At 45.2% G+C, this 20,143-nt stretch overlaps 1 pseudogene across 1 annotated transcript; it reads left to right on the top strand.

The window, feature by feature from the left end:
* The first annotated feature begins 914 nt into the window (after positions 1-914).
* LOC144595464 (nucleoside hydrolase-like) lies at positions 915-19,827 on the top strand (annotated as a pseudogene). The gene is made up of 7 exons (XR_013547500.1): positions 915-947; positions 2,531-2,612; positions 5,151-5,344; positions 9,734-9,866; positions 13,372-13,483; positions 18,009-18,145; positions 19,349-19,827. The product of XR_013547500.1 is annotated as a nucleoside hydrolase-like (transcript).
* The last annotated feature ends 316 nt before the right edge of the window (positions 19,828-20,143 follow it).

The following is a 20,143-nucleotide window of genomic DNA, read 5'->3' as shown; positions in this document are numbered from 1 at the left end:
CCCGAAACGTCACCCATTCCATCTCTCTAGAGATGCTGCCTATCCCGCTGAGTTACTCCCAGTATTTTGTGTCTATCTTCGGTTTAAACCAGCATTCTCAGTTCCTTCCAACACACAGCATCTCTGGTTTAGTGGATTTGGTTTAGGGTCTGAAGAAGGGTCTCGACCCGAAACGTCACCAATTCCTTCTCTCCAGAGATGCTGCCTGCCCCGCTGAGTTATTCCAGCAGTTTGCGTCTATCTTTGGTTTATTTTAGTTTCCTGGAGACATGAAATAGGATAAGGGGGAAGTCTTTTAGGACCGAGATGAGAATGTTTTTTTTCACACAGAGAGTGGTGAATCTGTGGAATTCTCTGCCACAGAAGGTAGTTGAGGCCAGTTCATTGGCTATATTTAAGAGGGAGTTAGATGTGGCCCTTGTGGCTAAAGGGATCAGGGGGTATGGAGAGAAGGCAGGTACGGGATACTGAGTTGGATGATCAGCCATGATCATATTGAATGGTGGTATGAACATCGACTTCTCCAACTTTAGATAGTTCCTCTGTCCCTCCCTTCCCCTCCTCCTTCCCAGATCTCCCTCTATCTTCCTGTCTCCACCTATATCCTTCCTTTGTCCCGCCCCCCTGACATCAGTCTGAAGAAGGGTCTCGACCCGAAACGTCACCCATTCCTTCTCTCCCGAGATGCTGCCTGACCTGCTGAGTTACTTCAGCATTTTGTGAATAAATAAATATTGAATGGCGGTGCAGGCTCGAAGGGCCGAATGGCCTACTCCTGCACCTATTTTCTATGTTTCTATGTTTCTATGAGCTTAGTCTGTGGTTATTACGGTAGCATTGGCCACATGGGTTGTTACACTGGAACCAGCTGCTATATTGGATACAGTTGTAGTCTTCGTGTTCTAAGGCAGAGAGTGAAGCGGCGCTGGAACGGACCTGCAACTAATGTAACTAGAAAGAGAAAGAGAGAGAGAGGCATGGAGTGCTTGATGCTGTTGGGGGTGCAGAGTTACAGGCGAGAGCTATATCTTTCAACTGAGCCCCGGGATTAGCTTTTAACCACCGTGGGTTAAAATCGTGGGTAACTTGCAGCGAACTCTGGTTCTGAGTTTGACTCTGGTGTAACATAGATAGTGCATTGAAAATAGAGTCATTGCAGAAATATTTCATATCCCGGGATGGCCGGGATTCTTTCATATGTTGAAAGAATGGAGCGACTGGGCTTGTGTACACTGGAATTTAGAAGGATGAGAGGGGATCTTATTGAAACATTTAAGATTATTAAGGGATTGGAGACGCTGGAGGCAGGAAACATGTTCCCGATGTTGGGGGGAGTGCAGAATCAGGGGGCCACAGTTTAAGAATAAGGGGTAGGCCATTTAGAACAGATGAGGAAAAACTTTTCCACCCAGAGAGTCGTGAATCTGTGGAATTCTCTGCTTCAGAAGACAGTGGAGGCCGATTCTCTGGAAGCTTTCAAGGGAGAGTTAGATAGAGAGTTAGATTTAAAAAAATCTGTATTAATTTTAATTTATATGCTCTAATTGTAACCTTTTTTTTGCACAATCCGCAGGCATTGCCACTTTCATTTCACTGCACATCGTGTATGTGTATGTGACAAATAAACTTGACTTGACTTGACTTACAGGTAGCGGAGTCAGGGGGTATGAGGAGAAGGCAGGAACGGGGTACTGATTGTGGATGTTCAGCCATGATCACAGTGAATGGCGGTGCTGGCTCGTAGGGCTGAATGGCCTCCTCCTGCACCTATTGTCTATTGTCTATCGTCTACTGAGATGCAGCCCTGAGATGGGTACTGGTAATTTGTAGGCAGGAACAGCAGATGCTGGTTTAAACTGTAAATAGACACAAAAAGCTGAAGAAGGGTCTCAACCCGAAACGTCACCCATTCCTTCTCTCCAGAGATGCTGCCTGTCCCGCTGAATTACTCCAGCTTTTTGTGTCTATTTTTGGTGCTGGTAATATTCTCTAGATTATACTCAAAATTATGGTTCGTTCTTTTCCTGAGATTCGTTGAATTCAGTGCGGAGTGAGGATGGTAATCTGAAACAATGGACATAACGGACCTGCGAGCATAATTTTGAAGAAGGCACAAAACGCTGGAGTAACTCGGCCTTCTTCAGACTGATTTTAAGGGGAGAGAAGGGGGCAAAAAGTTAGAAAGAGGAGGGGCAGGACAAAACCTGGCAACTACTAGGTGGACACAAGTGGGGGATAAAAGTCATGGAGTGATACAGCGTGGAAACAGGCCCTTCGGCCCAACTGTCCACACCGGCCGACATGTCCCAGCAACACTAGTTCCATCTGCCTGCGTTTGGCCCACATCCCACCAAACCTATCCTATCCATGTAGGCAGATGGTTGATCAAAGGCCTGAGATGTAAAGACAGAAGGTATGATACAAGGATTGAAGAGATGTAAAATGTGAAGCTAGAGGGAGGAATGTAAATGGAGTCGGTAGAGAGGGATGAATGTACTTAACTTCTATCTTAATTTCTGAAATATTTCAGTGGCACAGAGGAAGAGTTGCTGCCTTACAGCACCGGAGACCCGGGTTCGATCCTGACTACGGGTGCTGTTTATACGGATTGTGTACGTTCTCCCCGTGATCGCGTGGGTTTTCTCCAGGTGCTCCAGTTTCCTCCCACACTCCAAAGACATACAGGTTTGTAGGTTAATTGGCTTCGGTAAAAATTGTAAATTGTCCCTAGCGTGTGTAGGGTAGTTTTAGTGTACAGGGGTGATCAGTGGTCCGAAGGGACTGTTTCCGTGCTGTAAGTCTAAAGCCATTGAGTGACATGACTTGGCTGCGAGATGCAGAAGTCTAATCTCTGCAATGTCACAATCGTCAATGAGCTTATCGGCCTGGTTTATGAGGCTGTCCTTTTGGAGAGGCAATCTGCTTTCCTTGCCTGTTAATTCCAGACACACCAAGGTGCTTGCTTCTTAAATGGCTTCTCTGTTTGGGCAATTAGAATTGAACAAAAATGCAATTGATGTCCAAATTCTGTGAATTATTGCGTTGGGTATATTAATCCCACACTGGGGAATTTTAAATCGGCATAAAAACAAAAAAATACTGGAAATACTCAGGAGCTGTGAAAAGATAAACAATGTTCACATTTAGAAACATAGAAACATAAAAAATAGGTGCAGGAGTAGGCCATTCGGCCCCTCTAGCCAGCACCACCATCCAATATGATCATGGCTGATCATCCTAACAGCCACAGTTTAAGAATAAGGGGTAGGCCATTTAGAACTGGGATGAGGAAAAACTTTTTCAGTCAGAGAGTTGTAAATCTGTGGAATTCTCTGCCTCAGAAGGCAGTGGAGGCCAATTCTCTGAATGCATTCAAATAGCGGAGTCAGGGGGTATGGGGAGAAGGCAGGAACGGGGTACTGATTGAGAATGATCAGCCAAGATCACATTGAATGGCGGTGCTGGCTCAAAGGGCCGAATGGCCTCCTCCTGCACCTATTGTCTATTGTCTAAATCAATACCCTGTTCCTGCTTTCTCCCTATATCCCTTGATTCCGTTAGCCCTAAGTGCTATATCCAACTTTCTCTTGAAAACATCCAGTGAATTTACTTCCACTGCCTTCTGTGTCAGAGAATTCCACAGATTTACAACTCTCTGGGTGAAAAAGTTTTTCCTCTTCTCAGTCTTAAATGGCCTACGCCTTATTCTTAAACTATGACAAATTTCAGGTTGAAGTTCAAATTGAGTTAAGTTCCGGTTATCAGAAATGGGTGTAAATCCTTCTTTGGTTTGAGTCGACTCTTTGCGTGCTCGTCACAGAAGTGGATCTGCAACCACGCATTACAATCACTCCACTCTTTTAAATCTCAACTCCTGCAGCAACTCCTGAGAGATCTCTCTCTCTCTCTCCATGGTGACTTGTTGTTTGGGTCCAGAACGGGCTTACTTGTACAAGACAGAGGGTTGTGGTGGAAGGGTGGTATTCTGGCTGGAGGTCTGAGACCAATGGAGTTCTGCAGGGATCTGTGCTTAGTAAGTTCGAAGACATCAATGTTGGTGGCGTTACAGACAGTGAGGAAAGCAGTGAAAGTGTGCAGCGGGATATCGATCAGCTACAGAAGTGGATAGAGAAGTGGCAGAAAGAGTTTAATCTGAGCAAGATTGAAACATATAGAAACATATAAGATTATTAAGGGGTTGGACACATTAGAGGCAGGAAACATGTTCCCAATGTTGGGAGAGTCCAGTACCAGGGGCCACAGTTTAAGAATAAGGGGTAGGCCATTTAGAACGAAGATGGGGAGAAGGCAGGAACGTGGTACTGATTGAGAATGATCAGCCATGATCACATTGAATGGTGGTGCTGGCTCGAAGGGCCGAATGGCCTACTCCTGCACCTATTGTCTATTGTCTAAGATTAAAGATGCACTGTGGGGGGGGGGGTTGAATATAAAGGGATAACATACAGTTACTGGCAAGACCCGTAACAGCCTGGGGTCCAAGTCCAGAGCTCCCTGAAAATGGCAACACAAGTAGAGAGAGTAGTAAAGAAGTATGGTTATGCTTGCCTTCATCAGAAGGGAATAAGAAGAGATATGGATCACTTGCATGCAGAGGAGATTAGTTTAACCTGATATCATGTTTGGCATGGACATTGTGGGACAAAGGGTCTCTTCCAGTGTTGCACTGTTCTATGTTCCATGATCAATGACACAACAATGTAAACTGCCAATCTGTGTTATAAATTTGTTCTTGTATTTAATTGAAATGTTGATTGGAAAACTGGAATTAACCATGCCCTAATGCAAGTCCCTGAATCACCACCTTCTGTGAAACACCACCTTCGTCAGAGGGTGGTGAATCTGTGGAGTTCTTTGTCACAGAAGGCTGTGGAGGCCAAGTCAGTGGATATTTTTATGGCAGAGATAGATAGATTCTTGATTAGTATGGGTATCAGGGGCTATGGGGAGAAGGCAGGAGAATTGGGTTAGGAGGGAGAGATAGATCAGCCATGATTGAATGGCAGAGTAGACTTGATGGACCGAATGGCCTAATTCTACTCCTATTCCTTATGACAAGGATGAACATCTTTCTATTGGGTGCTAGTTTAAATTTTTAACTGATTTTTTTTTCCCCGTTTTACTTGCAGATTCTAATATGGCTGGCAAGAAGCTGTTGCTGGTGGATTGTGACTGTGGGCTTGACGATGCCCAAGCAGTAATGATGGCTCTTGGAGCTCCAAACATACATGTCCTGGGCATTACATGCTGCCATGGAAACACATCGCTTGATAATGTGTGCAGAAATGTCCTCCGAGTGCTAAAAGCTTGCAAGAGGACTGAGGTAAATGTCCGAAAAGTATGGCGTGCTTTGGAATGTGATTCTTTAGCTGATGTCGATCTTCCGACTTGTAATTTTAACACAGTTCTGTGTTCAAGGTGAGGTTATGCCCCGGATAAAAGTTAGGATGTTTATTGCCCTGAGAAGATGGTCTTGGGTCTTCTTCTGAATATGGTGATGATAATGTTGCCATGATGGTAACATACATAAGGACATCAGCTGTGACTGTGGTGAATGAACATGGGTTCACGTCAATAGAATATAATAGACAATAGGTGCAGGAGTAGGCCATTCGGCCCTTTGAGCCAGCACCGCCATTCAATGTGATCATGGCTGATCATTCACAATCAGTACCCCGTTCCTGCCCTCTCCCCATACCCCCTGACTCCGCTATCGTTAAGAGCTCTATCTAACTCTCTGTTGAAAGCTTCCAGAGAATTGGCCTCCACTGCCTTCTGAGGCACAGAGTTCCACAGATTTACAACGTCCTTTTAGCTCTTTGAGAATGTTACACTTGCAGTTGGTACAATTGCAAGGGTAGAGAGAGAGAAATAGCTACGACATGCACAGGTGAACTTTCTCCCATCATCGTTTCACTGCCCGATGAAGAAAGAAGCAGAGTGGTTTGGGGGAAACGGGAATCACGTAACATGCAGCTATTATGTAGTTTAAACGTTATTATGAAAAGTGTGGTGAAAGGCCAGAATTCCAGTGTGGTGAATTCAAGTGATCTTTCCAGCTTACTGCCATTCTTCCTATAGCAGGGTGACTAACTTAACACAGAACTCAAATATGGCCTCATCAACGTGTTGTACGACTGTAATGTAACATCCCATCTTACATACTCAATAGACACAACATGCTGGAGTAACATAGTGGGACAGGCAGCATCTCTGCAGAGAAGGAATGGGTGGAGTTTTGGGTCGAGACTCTTCTTCAGACCGAAAAGTCACCCATTCCTTCTATCCAGAGATGCTGCCTGTCCCGCTGAGCTACTCCAGCATTTTGTGTCTATCTTCGGTGTAAACCAACAACTGCAGTTCCTTCCTACACATTCCATGCTCAATAACCTAACTCATGAAGGCCAATGTACTAAAAGCCTTCTTGACCACTGTACCTGTCTGTAATAATAATAATATAATAATAATAATATTCATTTATTGTCATTGCAACGAGTACAACGAAATTAAAAAATAGCCAATCCTGACGGTGCGTACAAACATATATGCAATAAATGCAAAAACAAATAAATACATAAATACAATTAAATACAATTATGTTAAGTACAAAGATTTTTTAGTGTTGCCTAGTGCAAAGGTAGTGTTCAGTTCTCGTATGGCCCTGGGGTAAAAACTGTTCTTAAGTCTGTTTGTTCGGGATTTTATCGACCTGAAACGTCGACCAGAGGGCAGATGAACAAACAGACGGTGGCCGGGGTGGGATGGATCTTTTATTATTTTGCCTGCTCTACTGAGGCAGCGTAGGCTGAACAGGTGCTCCAGGGAGGGCAGTGAGCAGCCGATGATTTTCTGGGCCGTCGTGATGACCCTCTGAAGGGCCTTCCTGTCCTTTTCTGAGCAGCTGGCATACCATGTGGTTATACAGTATGCCAGCACACTCTCGATGGAGCAGCGATAGAAGGACAACATGAGCTTCTCCTGCAGGTTGGTTTTCCTGAGGATCCTCAGGAAGTGGAGTCTCTGCTGTGCCTTCTTTACTGTGGTGATGGTGTTGGTAGACCAGGTGAGATCCTCTGCGATGTGCGTACCCAGGAACCTGAAAGCTGGTACCCTTTCCACACAGACCCCATTGATGTAGAGTGGGTCGTAATCTCCACTGGTTTTCCTAAAGTCAATTATAAGTTCCTTTGTTTTGGAGGAGTTCAGGACCAGATTGTTCACTGAACACCATGCTGCCAGCCTTTGGATTTCATCCCTATAGGCTGTCTCATCTCCTTCTGAGATGAGTCCAACCACAGTCGTGTCATCCGCGAACTTGATGATGGTGTTGGTGGGATGGGTGGGGGCGCAGTCGTGAGTGTAGAGGGAGTAAAGGATGGGGCTCAACACACAGCCCTGTGGTGAGCCGGTGCTCAGTGTAATGGTGGAGGAGAGGTGAGGGCCTATTTTGACTGTCTGGGGGCGGTTGGTCAGAAAGTCCTTGATCCATTTGCAGATGGTTTGGGAAAATCCAAGGTCGGAAAGTTTGGTGACCAGTCTGCTCGGGATGACCGTGTTAAAGGCAGAGCTGAAGTCGAGGAAGAGCATCCTCACATAGCTCCCCTGGTGTTCAAGGTGGGTCAGTGCAGTGTGAAGAGCAGTGTCGATGGCATCCCCTGTAGACCTATTTGCTCTGTAGGCAAACTGGTGTGGGTCGAAGGTGGGTGGGAGGCTGGCTTTGATGTGCTGCAGGACCAGTCTCTCGAAGCACTTTGTGATGACCGGTGTGAGTGCTACCGGACGGTAGTCACTTCCGGGGAACTATGTACCAGTACTCCTAAATCCCTCTGCGCTACAACACTCCCCAGGCCTCTACCATTCACTGTGAAGGTCTTATCCTGCTTTGACTTCCCCGAATGCAACACCTCACACTTATCTGCATTCAACTCTTGATCATTTCTCGGCCCCCTTGCCCAACTGAGCAAGATCCTGCTGTAAGTTTTGATACCCATCTTCAAGGCAAGGCACGTTTTTTAATATAGCACATTTCATGCAGCAATGGCAATCAGAAAGCATAAAAAAATACAGAACATACAAATAATAAGAGTAATAAGATAAATAATTAATAGTTGTAAGTAAGATTAATAGAGTAATGGGGAATTATGACAGAAGCCTTCACTATCTTCGTCCGTAATGCAGACTGTCCTCGACATCTTCGTTAACTGTTCCAAGTTCCTCAGTCTACATCTTTTACGGGTCCAAACGGGTTCCTGTCTTGTGAGTTTCATTGATTTTAACCTCCGCTGCAAACTCTGTTGCGCCTTATCTCTTGTATGTATGAGATAGTTAAATATTAATCTTGCGTTGATTTACCGTTATCGTTCAGAGATTTCCTTTGCTTTCTTTAATGTTAAATATAAATGCGCAGGTAAATAATCAAGGGACGTGGCTTCCAGTGATTGGAGTTTGCCAGCCCTCTTTCTTTTCAGCAATCCTGATAAACTTTTGAAGTGTTCAGCACTCGATACTGAGATTACAGTTTTTGTTTGTGAATGCCCTTTCCTGACTTTCTCAGAATGTTTTGCTCAGTCCTGCAGTGATTTTTTCTTTCCCTCTCGGCTTTTTCACCTGTGGTCCTTTGGCTGGGACGATTCCAGTGTCACTCTCTGCCTTTTCTAGAATGGGACTTGGAGTTGACAATGTTGCTGGTCCTTCCCTTGTCCTGTTAGAGGTCCTGTTGCAATAAGCTTGGCACTCGGATGCACTGCTGACGGCAGATAGACTACTAGGTTAATTCCCGGAATGGCAGGACTATCATATGTTGAAAGACTGGAGCGACTAGGCTTGTATACACTGGAATTTAGAAGGATGAGAGGAGATCTTATCGAAACGTATAAGATTATTAAGGGGTTGGACACGTTAGAGGCAGGAAACATGTTCCCAATGTTGGGGGAGTCCAGAACAAGGGGCCACAGTTTAAGAATAAGGGGTAGGCCATTTAGAAATGAGATGAGGAAAAACGTTTTCAGTCAGAGAGTTGTGAATCTGTGGAATTCTCTGCCTCAGGAGGCAGTGGAGGCCAATTCTCTGAATGCATTCAAGAGAGAGCTGGATAGAGCTCTTAAGGATAGCGGAGTCAGGGGGTATGGGGAGAAGGCAGGAACTGATTGAGAATGATCAGCCATGATCACATTGAATGGCGGTGCTGGCTCGAAGGGCCGAATGGCCTCCTCCTGCACCTATTGTCTATTGAAGGAGGAGGAATGACTACAGAAAATGGGAATATAGTGTTGAGATCGGCAATTTGCCATGTTTGGCATTGAATACTTGAGCATGTTTGAATAGCTGCCTATTCTTGATTTCCAGGTCTCCCTTACACCAGCCACTTAGCATTTGGAAAGGCAAGACTTTGCCTTGGGACATGTCACAAGTGAACAAGATGTTGAGACCACACTGTGTGCAGTGCTGGTTGCTCAGCTAGAGTAAGGATGCCATCAAGATGGAGCGGGTGTAGAATGTGTAGTGGCAACTTTGGTCCTTTCCATGAAGTCCTCTCCGCTTACCACCTGAACAGCTGTTTATACTAAACAGCTAGTACAAAACACAAACGGCTGCTACAGAATGATTGGAGTGTTCACCCTCCCAAGTATCTCAACCCATCACCTTTATCACATCAAACTGCTGGGAAATACTCAAATGAAACACGAAATGATTTGCTTTCTGCCCTCTGCAGATCCCTGTGTTTCGGGGCACTAGTAGCTCTCTCCTTGGCCAATGTTTGGACTCTTCAGATTACCATGGAGCACCTGCAGAGTGAGCACGCGGTGAATGCCATGGTGCGGATAGTCACTGAACACACCGGGCAGGTGAGATGATCTGGCTCTCCCGGGAGAGAAGCCCCAACAGCTCTCGGTACGAGTGGCAGAATAAATCCACTGGGAGGAACCTCTGGAACCCACCTTCGAAATGTGGTGGTGCTGGCCGAGAGACAGTGTTCAACACATGGCTGGAGCAGATCAAAAACATGTGGAGATGGCAGACACTTGCTGGAAACGTGGGTTACAATGTGCCGTCATTAATTATTAGGCATTCGGGCATCTGCTGTTTCTTGTGTCTCCAATTATTAGTCACTGTTGAGTTCACGGTTGATTCCCAAAGGCTGTGCCAAGTCCTTTTTTGGAGCTGTGCAGTTCACCTGCACAGAGCAGACCCTTCAGTCCAACTCAGACCATGCTGACCAAGACGTCTATCCGAGCTGGACCTATCTGCCTGTGTTTTACCAATATCCTTCCAAACCTCTTTGTCCGTGAACAGGTTCCCTTCGGCCCATCTCATCCACGCTGACCAAGATGTTCATCTGTGCTGGACCTATTTGGCCGTGTTTCACTCCTATCCTTCTGCATCCATGAACTCACGTCCCCATGTCGTTTAAACATTGTACTTGTACCCACTTCCACAGCTTCCTCTGGTAGCTTGTTCCATATACCCACCATTTTCTGTGGGGTGGAGGAAAATTCCCTCTGGTCCCCTTTAAATCTTTTTGCCCTCTCACCTTAAATCTCAGCCCTCTGGTTTTAGACTCCCCTATCCCGAGGTAAAAGACCGAGATTGTCCACTTTATTTATGCCCCTCATGATTTCACATGCCTTAAAGGTCACAAACCTTCAGCCTCCCCTGGTCCAGGGTAGACAGTCCCAGCCTATCCAACCTCTCTTTATAACTCAAACTGCTCAGTCCTGGTAACATCCTATGTATCATTGTGCATTTATGCTTGTATATGAACAAGTGTACTATCCTACCAAACATTTTTCAGATTTGACTAATGTTTGCATGTTTTATTGTAATATGTTCTGAAAACTTAGCCACGTTTTGATAGTAAGCTGAGCATAACCAAATTCCACTTGTAACATCTCAATGTTTTACTGATTTCCCTGTAATATAGTACCTCACTCATATTTCTTTCCTAATATCTTAAACACATTACGATGAAGTAGTTCATTGATCTGCTGTCACAGTTATAACTACCACAGTTATAACAGCCAATGTGTGGATGAGCAGCAATGCCGATCAGCGATGCGATCCACTGAGGCAAAACAGTCACTTAAAGTTAGCATGCAGGTACAGCAGGCAGTGAAGAAAGCCAATGGAATGTTGGCCTTCATAACAAGAGGAGTTGAGAAAAGGAGCAAAGAGGTCCTTCTGCAGTTGTACAGGGTCCTAGTGAGACCACACCAGGAGTACTGTGTGCAATTATGGTCTCCAAATTTAAGAAACAACATTCTTGCTATTGAGGGAGTGCAGCATAGGTTCACGAGGTTAATTCAATAGACAATAGACAATAGGTGCAGAAGGAGGCCATTCGGCCCTTCGAGCCAGCACCGCCATTCAATGTGATCATGGCTGATCATTCTCAATCAGTAGCCTGTTCCTGCCTTCTCCCCATACCCCCTGACTCCGCTATCCTTAAGAGCTCTATCTAGCTCTCTCTTGAATGCATTCAGAGAATTGGCCTCCACTGCCTTCTGAGGCAGAGAATTCCACAAATTCACAACTCTCTGACTGAAAAAGTTTTTCCTCATCTCAGTTCTAAATGGCCTACCCCATATTCTTAAACTGTGGCCCCTTGTTCTGGACTCCCCCAACATTGGGAACATGTTTCCTGCCTCTAACGTGTCCAACCCCTTAATAATGTTATACGTTTCGATAAGATCTCCTCTCATCCTTCTAAATTCCAGTGTATACAAGCCTAGTCGCTCCAGTCTTTCAACATTCCCGGGATGGCGGGACTGTCATATGTTGAAAGAATGGAGCGACTGGGCTTGTATAGACTGGAATTTACAAGGATGAGAGGGGATCTTATTGAAACATTATTATTAAGGGATTGGACACGCTAGAGGCAGGAAACATGTTCCCGATGTTGGGGGAGTCCAGAACCAGAGGCCACAGTTTAAGAATAAGGGGCAGGCCATTTACTATGGAGATGAGGAAAAACCTTTTCACCCAGAGGGCTGTGAATCTGTGATTCTCTGCCTCAGAAGGCAGTGGAGGCCAGTTCTCTGGATGCTTTCAAGAGGGAGTTAGATACTCTTAAAGATAGCAGAGTCAAGGGATATGGGGAGAAGGCAGGAACTGATTGTGGATGATCAGCCATGATCACAATGAATGGCGGTGCTGGCTCGAAGGGCCGAATGGCCTACTCCTGCACCTATTGTCTATAAATTGCGACCAAACTTCCATCCTTTTGAAATGGCAGCTTGGGATCTTATGTGTAGAGGGCAGACTCGCTTAGATTTAAATCCAGATTCCCCAGATCCAGATTGCAATTGGCACCGCACAGGAGTATCAACAGTGAATGTCTTGGCTCCAGAGTAGAGGCAAGATTTCACCTGAGTAAGCCAGAGATCGTAGAACATTTGTCGATCTGCCTCCTATGCTCAAGGGAAAACAGTCCCAGCCTATCCAACCTCTCTTTATAACTCAAACTGCCCAGTCCTGGTGACATCCTCTGTATCATCTTGCACATACGCATGTATATGAACAAGCATTAATATGTGACACACACAATGGACGGCACGGTGACACAGCAGTAGAGTTGCGGCCTTACAGTCCCAGAGACGCGAGTTCGATCCTGACTACGGTGCGTGTCTGAAAGGAGTTTGTATATTCTTAATAAGATTATTAAGGGGTTGGACACCTTAGAGGCAGGAAACACGTTCCCAATGTTGGGGGAGTCCAGAACAAGGGGCCACAGTTTAAGAATAAGGGGTTGACCATTTAGAACGGAGATGAGGAAAAACATTTTCAGTCAGAGAGTTGTAAATCTGTGGAATTCACTGCCTCAGAAGGCAGTGGAGGCCAATTCTCTGAATGCATTCAAGAGAGAGCTGGATAGAGCTCTTAAGGATAGCGGAGTCGGGAGGTATGGGGAGAAGGCAGGAACAGGGTACTGATTGAGAATGATCAGCCATGATCACATTGAATGGTGGTGCTGGCTCGAAGGGCCGAATGGCCTACTCCTGCACCTATTGCCTATTCTCCCTGTGACCTGCATGGGTTTGCTCTGGAATCTCCGGGTTCCCCCCACACGCCAAAGATGTACAGACTTGTAGGTTAATTGGTTTGGTATGATTGTAAATTGTCCCTAGTGTGGGATCGTGTTAGTACACAGGAATCACTGGTGGGCATGGACCTGCTGGGCCGAAAGGCCTGTTTCTGTGTTGTATCACTAAATGGGGATCGCTGGTCGGCACGGACTCGGTGGGCTGAAGGGCCTGTTTCCGTGCTGTAACGCGAAAGTCTCAAGTCTAAACACAACAAAGGTGCACACAAGTTTCAAGTTAATACTATGCACCGTAACATTTTATCTTTCAGGTTTCTCTCGTGGCACTCGGTCCCCTGACTAATGTAGCAATGGCCAGTAAAATGGACCCAACATTTTCCACAAAGCTGAAACATCTGTATATCATGGGAGGAAACATGGAAGGTAAGCTAGCCAGTCAGATCTGTTCATCCAGCAGGTCTGTAATTTAGTCCACCAACCAGTCCACTGTCCACCAACCAGTGATCACCCCTGCACTAGTTCTGTCCTGCACACTAGGGGAATGTGGGAGGAAACTGGAGCACCCGGAGAAAACCCACGAGGTCACAGGTACAAACGAGTCAGAAGAAGGGTTCCCACCCGAAACGTCACCTGTTCCTTTTCTCCAGAAATGCTGCCTGACCCACTGGCTTGCTCCAGCACTTTGTGTCTATCTTCTAGAACGTACAAACTCTTTTTTAACATGATTTACCACTACTATTTTCATGCCAAAAATTTCGTAGATCATGCGTGAATAACTGTTTTTCCTTGATGCTTATTCAGTGACTTTTGTTACAATTCGTTCTCTGAACAATTTTAATTTGTGTAAAATTAGTATTTTTGTCAAAGAAAAATTGACATTTTTATCCAAATCAGATGGATAAAAAAGCATATTCTTGAATGCAATTTGCATGCCACATGAATAAAACAAGGTTTAGATTTAGAGATACAGCGCGGAAACAGGCCCTTCGGCCCACCGAGTCTGCGCCGCCCAGCGATCCCCGCACATTAACACTATCCTACACACACTAGGGACAATTTTTACATATTACCCAGTCAATTAACCTACATACCTGTATGTCTTTGGAGTGTGGGAGGAAACCGAAGATCTCGGAGAAAACCCACGCAGGTCACAGGGAGAATGTACAAACTCCGTACAGACGGCGCCCGTAGTCAGGATCGAACCTGAGTCTCCGGCGCTGTATTCGCTGTAAGGCAGCAACTCTACCGCTGTGCCACCGTGTTCAGTGAATCATTTTATTAGTGTGATAGAGTGATACAGTGTGGAAACGGGCCCTTTGGCCCAACTTGCCCACACCGGCCAACATGTCCCAGCTACACTCGTCCCACTTGCCCGTGTTTGGTCCATATCCCTCCAAACCTGTCCTATCTATGCACCTGTCTAACTGTTTCTTAAATGTTGGGATAGCCCCAGCCTCAACTACCTCCTCTGGCAGCTTGTTCCATACATCCACCACCCTTTGTATGAAAAAGTTACCCCTCAGATTCCTATTAAATCTTTTCCCCTTCACCTTAAACCTATGTCCTGTGGTTCTCGATCCACCTACTCTGGGCAAGGTGTTCAGTGAATCATTTTCTTGTTGACAGATAACACAAAAATCCTCCACTGATCCTCCTGTTAGTTCTGAGGATGGTTAATGTCAGCCATGCCTCGTGTTTTAGTAGTTAAACATTTTTGATCAATCAGGTTGGATGAGGTTTGACTTTCAGAAAATATAGAAAGATAATAACTTGATTTATGGTGAATCGGTGAGATACAATCTTGGTTATATGTTTACAAAATTGCTTTCCTTTGTCTTTGCCGTCCAAGGTCAGACCCATTTTTCAAAAAAAAGTTGCCAGTTCTGAGACACTTAATGTTGAAGGCTGCAATATTAACCATATACTAAAACTCTTGTTTGTTTGTTTGTTCCGGAACTACAGCCAAAACGGTGCACGATAGCACGACTATTTTAGGCCTATCTTATTCACCATCGTCCCTTTGGTGCTAATGGACGAAGTTTCATTGAAATCGGTTATATTTTTAAAGTTATTCACATTTTAAAATTTAAATCTACTGGGGACGGAGGGGGTGGATGGAGGGGGGTGGATGGAGGATAAGGGGGGTTGAGGGGGAGGGGAAGGGGAGGGGATGGGAAGGAGGAAGGGGGGGTGGTGGGGGAGGGAGGGGAGGGGGGAGGGGGAGGGAGGGGAGGGGGGAGGGGGAGAGAGTGGGGGAGGGGAGGGGGAGAGAGTGGGGGAGGGGAGGGAGGAGGGGCGGAGGAGAGGGTGCTGCACCAATGCAGGAAAGGTTTGGGCCCAACAGGTCCACTTGGTCTAGTAACACACTATAACACATTATTACACACTATAACACAATATAACACACAAACACATAACAACACACTATAACACACTATTAAACAACATAATTCACTATAACACACTACACTACAATATAATACACGATAACACTATATACCAAAACTCTTGTTTGTTTGTTTGTTCCCGAACTACAGGCAAAACGGTACACGATAGCGCGACAATTTTAGGCCCACCTTACTCACCGTCGTCCCTTTGGTGCTAATAGAAGAAGTTTCATTGAAATCGGTGTTATATTTAAGTTATTCACATTTTAAAGTTTAAATCTATCTCCTTGGGAGGGAGGGGGGGAAGAGGGAGGATAAGGGGGGTTCGGGGGGATGGAGTGGAGGGGAGGGGGAGGGGAGAGGAAGGGGGGAGGAGTGGGGGAGGGGTGAGGGGGAGGGAGTGGGGGAGGGGTGAGGGGGAGGGAGTGGGGTGGGGTAGGAGGGGAGGGGGGAGGGGAGGGGAGAGGAGGAGTAGAGGGTGCTGCACCAATGCAGGAGATGTTTGGGCCCAACGGGTCCACTTGATCTAGCGTCAAATACATCTATCTGCATGAAATTTGCAGAGGGAAAAATATTTTTACAACTGTACATTTGATTACGTTGTGCTCATCAAAATGAGAGATCTTAATATTCCGTTGAGACTTGCCATTTTGGATATATGCCAATCTCGGTCGAATGTCCATAAGTGTGTCTCTGCCTCTAATTGGGTGTATAGGGTCAATATCTTAAGAACAAGAGTTTTCCTCCATCGAATTGTGTGAGATGACAGATACAGTAATTTTATGACAGAAAGTTGATACTAGCAATGAATTGCATTCTGTGCCAGTAATGTTTTTTCCCCATGTTTGGTATTTGGGCCTTACTGGTAAGCATATTCTTGAATGCAATTTGCATTCCACCAGAATAAACCATGAACCTGCACACAAAATAATCTGTGATGGCTTGATCATTTTATTAGTCATTGAGTCATACAGAGTGGAAACAGGCCCAACAATGACCAACTTGTCCCATCTACACTCGTCCCACCTGCGTGCATCTGGCCTATAATCCCTCTAAACCTGTCCTATCCATGTACCTGTCCAAATGTTTCTTAAACGTTGCGATACCACCTACCTCAACTGCCTCCTCTGGCAGCTCGTTCCTTACACCAACCAGCCACTGTGTGGAGAAGTTACCCCTCAGGTTCCTATTTAATCTCCCTCCCACCATTAACATATGTCCTCTGGTTCTTGATTCCTCTGCATTGGGCAAGAGACTCTGTGCATTTACCCAAACAATTCATCTCATGGTTTTACATGATATATGAAAATGCCTTGCCTTGTTATCTGGAGAACAGGGAATAAAACTAAAAACTGGGCGTAAAAGGAGAAGGTAGACACAAGAAACTGCAGATGCTGTTTTACCCAAAAAAGGCACAAAGTGCTGGAGTAACTCAGATTAGCTGTCTGACCTGCTGAGTTACTCCAACATTTCGTGTTGTAAAAGGGTCAGGATTAGGCCGCCGACCTCTTCACCATTGAATAAAATGTCTACCTCTGCTGGACCTTCCAACCTTACTGATTCCCTTCTGATTCCCTTCCTACCCAAAAGATCTATCAATCAGTTGTGAATTGACCGTGAGAAACCTTGGGGTCTGGAATCACAAATAATCGGCACAGCCTAACTAAATATACACTCAGTACTACAAATAGCGTTAAGAATAGCCCATTTGGACCCTGGCACCAGCTCAGTCATTCAACAGGATTGTGGCCGTCAGTGCCAGTTTTCATTCCTTACCCAGCACACCTTAATAATGTTAACAGTTAAAACTCCCAACAATCTCTCGTTCCTGAACGTACCCTGTTTCCGAGCCACCCTTATCCTTTTGGGTAGAGAATTCCAAAAATTCTTGATGTCAACATTTCTACTCATTTCAGTCTTGGATGGTTGATCTCTGATTTGAGATTGTGACCCCTAGTTCTCAACAGACAATGCATGAGTAATAACAAACCCTGTAAAACATTGTGTTTCTTCACCCCCCCCCCCTTTTCATTCATCTATACTGTGAAGAGGATAGGCTGCATTTTCTTGGGGTCTTCTTATAGAACAATCCCCTCCACTGCAGGATTAATTCTGGTGGACCTTTGTCCTCAAAGGCTGATACTCTTCCCCCCACCCCCACCCCATCCTGAGACATAGGTTCACCATCCAGAGCAGAGAGCTTCTCAAAGCATTGAAGAATTGTACTTTCATCAACCTAATTGAAAGTAGAACTAAAGTAGCTACTGTCCGCTGCTCAACTATATACGGGTGAAAATTGTTTTCTAATGGCTATATAGTTAAAAATGATTGACTCAGCAGTCTGAAATGTCAATCTTTTGATTTGGTTCCAATCAATCTGATGCAGATGAATTTTTAAGTTTTGTCTTGCATTTAAAGTAGACGAAGAAATCAGCCAATCTAACAAATTAGAGACAAAATGCTGCTTTGACAACCTTTGGTCAGATTTGCTTGATTACTTTCATTCAGATTGTTTGGTACCAGGCTATTCATGACCCATGAATGTTTTGCTTTATGTCCAGCCGTAGGGAATGTAACCGTTTGTGGGGAGTTTAACTTTGCCACCGACCCAAAGGCTGCTCACATGGTCCTGAATCAGTTCTCGTGCCCAACCTATATCGCCACCTGGGAATATACCCTGCGCCACCAGCTGCCTTGGGTAAGAAGCATGTTTGTCAGCATCCTGTGGTGGGGGAGGGAGCATGTTGGCAGTCTCTCCCGTAACTGCCTGCACCCTCCGGACTCCATTTGATTGGTAAGGGCGTCAAAAGTTTAGTTTAGTTTAGTTTAGAGATACAGCACGGAAACAGGCCCTTCAGCCCACCGAGTCCGCACCGACCAGCAATCCCCGCACATTAACTCTATTCTACACATACACACACACGGGTCCATTTACATATATATACCAAGCCACTTAACCTACAAACCTGTACGTCTTTGGAGCGTGGGAGGAAACCGATGATCTTGGAGGAAAAAAAAGCAGGTCATGGGGAGAACGTAGAAACTCCGGACAGTCAGCACCCGCAATCAGGATCAAACACGGGTCCCTGGCGCTGTAAGGCAGCAACTCTACCTCCGTGCCACCCCGGGGAGACGTCATGTGAATGGGGTTTGAGAAGGCTGAGAAAATAGATCAGCCTTGACCGGATGGTGAAGCAGACTTGATGGGCCGAATGGCCTAGTTCTATTCTGATGTCTTCTGGTCTTATGCAAAAATGACAGGCTGCAAATTACTCTTATGTGGGAATCTTTATGATTTGCTCCTATAAATAAATTATGTAAGGTTAGATGGGGCTGGTATTGTTTGTATTTGGGAGTGAATATGTAGGAAATTTATAAAACAACTTTGGTATTTCTTTCATGACTAAAAGATACATCTAAGTTCACCTATATCATATTTGCTCCCATTGAGCCAAGTATATGTTTAAACATGCAGCATGGAAATGGGTCCCTCACACCACAACCATTAATTACCTGTTCACACTAGTTATCCCACTTTCTCATCCACACCCTACACACTAGGGGCAATTTAGAGGCCAATTAACTTACAAACAAACCCACATGTCTTTGTGATGTGGGAATCTGGAGAAAACCCATGTGGTCATGGGGAGAACGTGCATCTCCATACAGCACCTGAGGTCAAGATCGAACCTGGGTCTCTGATGCTGTGAGGCAGCAGCTCTACCAGCTGCGCCACTGTGCCATCCATAATTCAGTAGGATGGATATTGTTGGGGCATGTTACCAGCACAATATGCTCTGCTGTCTTTTTGATATCCATAAGCCAGTATCACTACTTGTACGTGGTGAATCGATGAGAGATCCTCAAGAGCATCCAGCTGAACATTTCTTTTTCTTTTCAGAAATTCTTTGATGAATGGGTAAACCAAGGCACTGAAAAGGCTTGCTTCATGAAGACTATTACAAGACACAGTGGAAAATACAAAATGGTCATGCAAAATGGAGTAGAATCACATTTTGAACCAACTTTTAACTCCTGCGATTCTCATGCGATGGCAACTGCTATTGACGAGAGTGTTGTTACCGAATATATCCGGTGCGGTGTAAGTGTGGAGTTACAGGGGTCGCTCACTAGAGGGATGATGGTCATGGACAGCCAAAACCTCCTGGGAAAGCAAAACCAAGCCTTTGTTATGAAAAAATGTGACATTGAGAAATTTAAGCAGCTAATGATGGCTGCTGTGCTGTAGCCACTCAGAGGGTACAATGGTGATTGTGGACAGGAAGTTGGCTACCACCAATAGCCAATTAAGATAAAGATTGGGGTTCAGCAGAGTTACATTCCAGATTTCCATTGAATTCGTGTGAAGAATCAAATAAAATGGCACAAACGACTAGAATGTCTGACCATATAAACGGTTGATTTTACAAATCCAGAGTATAAGAATTTCAACAGTAGTTTGTGTTGTGTTTTTTTTCCCCACCATGGAGACGTCTATAATGTTCGTGATTGGACCACAACCCTAATCACAGACTTGCTATCCCACACCCATCTTCACCTTTTTGTAGGTGAAGTGGACTAAAACCAGAATACTCAGCATATATCAGCAGGCTGCCTCAAATCCTACGACTTTGGTGAGGGTGCACTTGGTGTATTGCATTCAGTTCTGGTCGCCCCATTAGAGGAAGGATGAGGA

This window comes from Rhinoraja longicauda, chromosome 7 (genome assembly GCF_053455715.1).
Source record: "Rhinoraja longicauda isolate Sanriku21f chromosome 7, sRhiLon1.1, whole genome shotgun sequence".
In the NCBI taxonomy this organism is placed as follows: Eukaryota; Metazoa; Chordata; class Chondrichthyes; order Rajiformes; family Arhynchobatidae; genus Rhinoraja; species Rhinoraja longicauda.
Note: the sequence above shows the minus strand (reverse complement) of the source record. Positions and strands in the feature narration are given on the sequence as shown.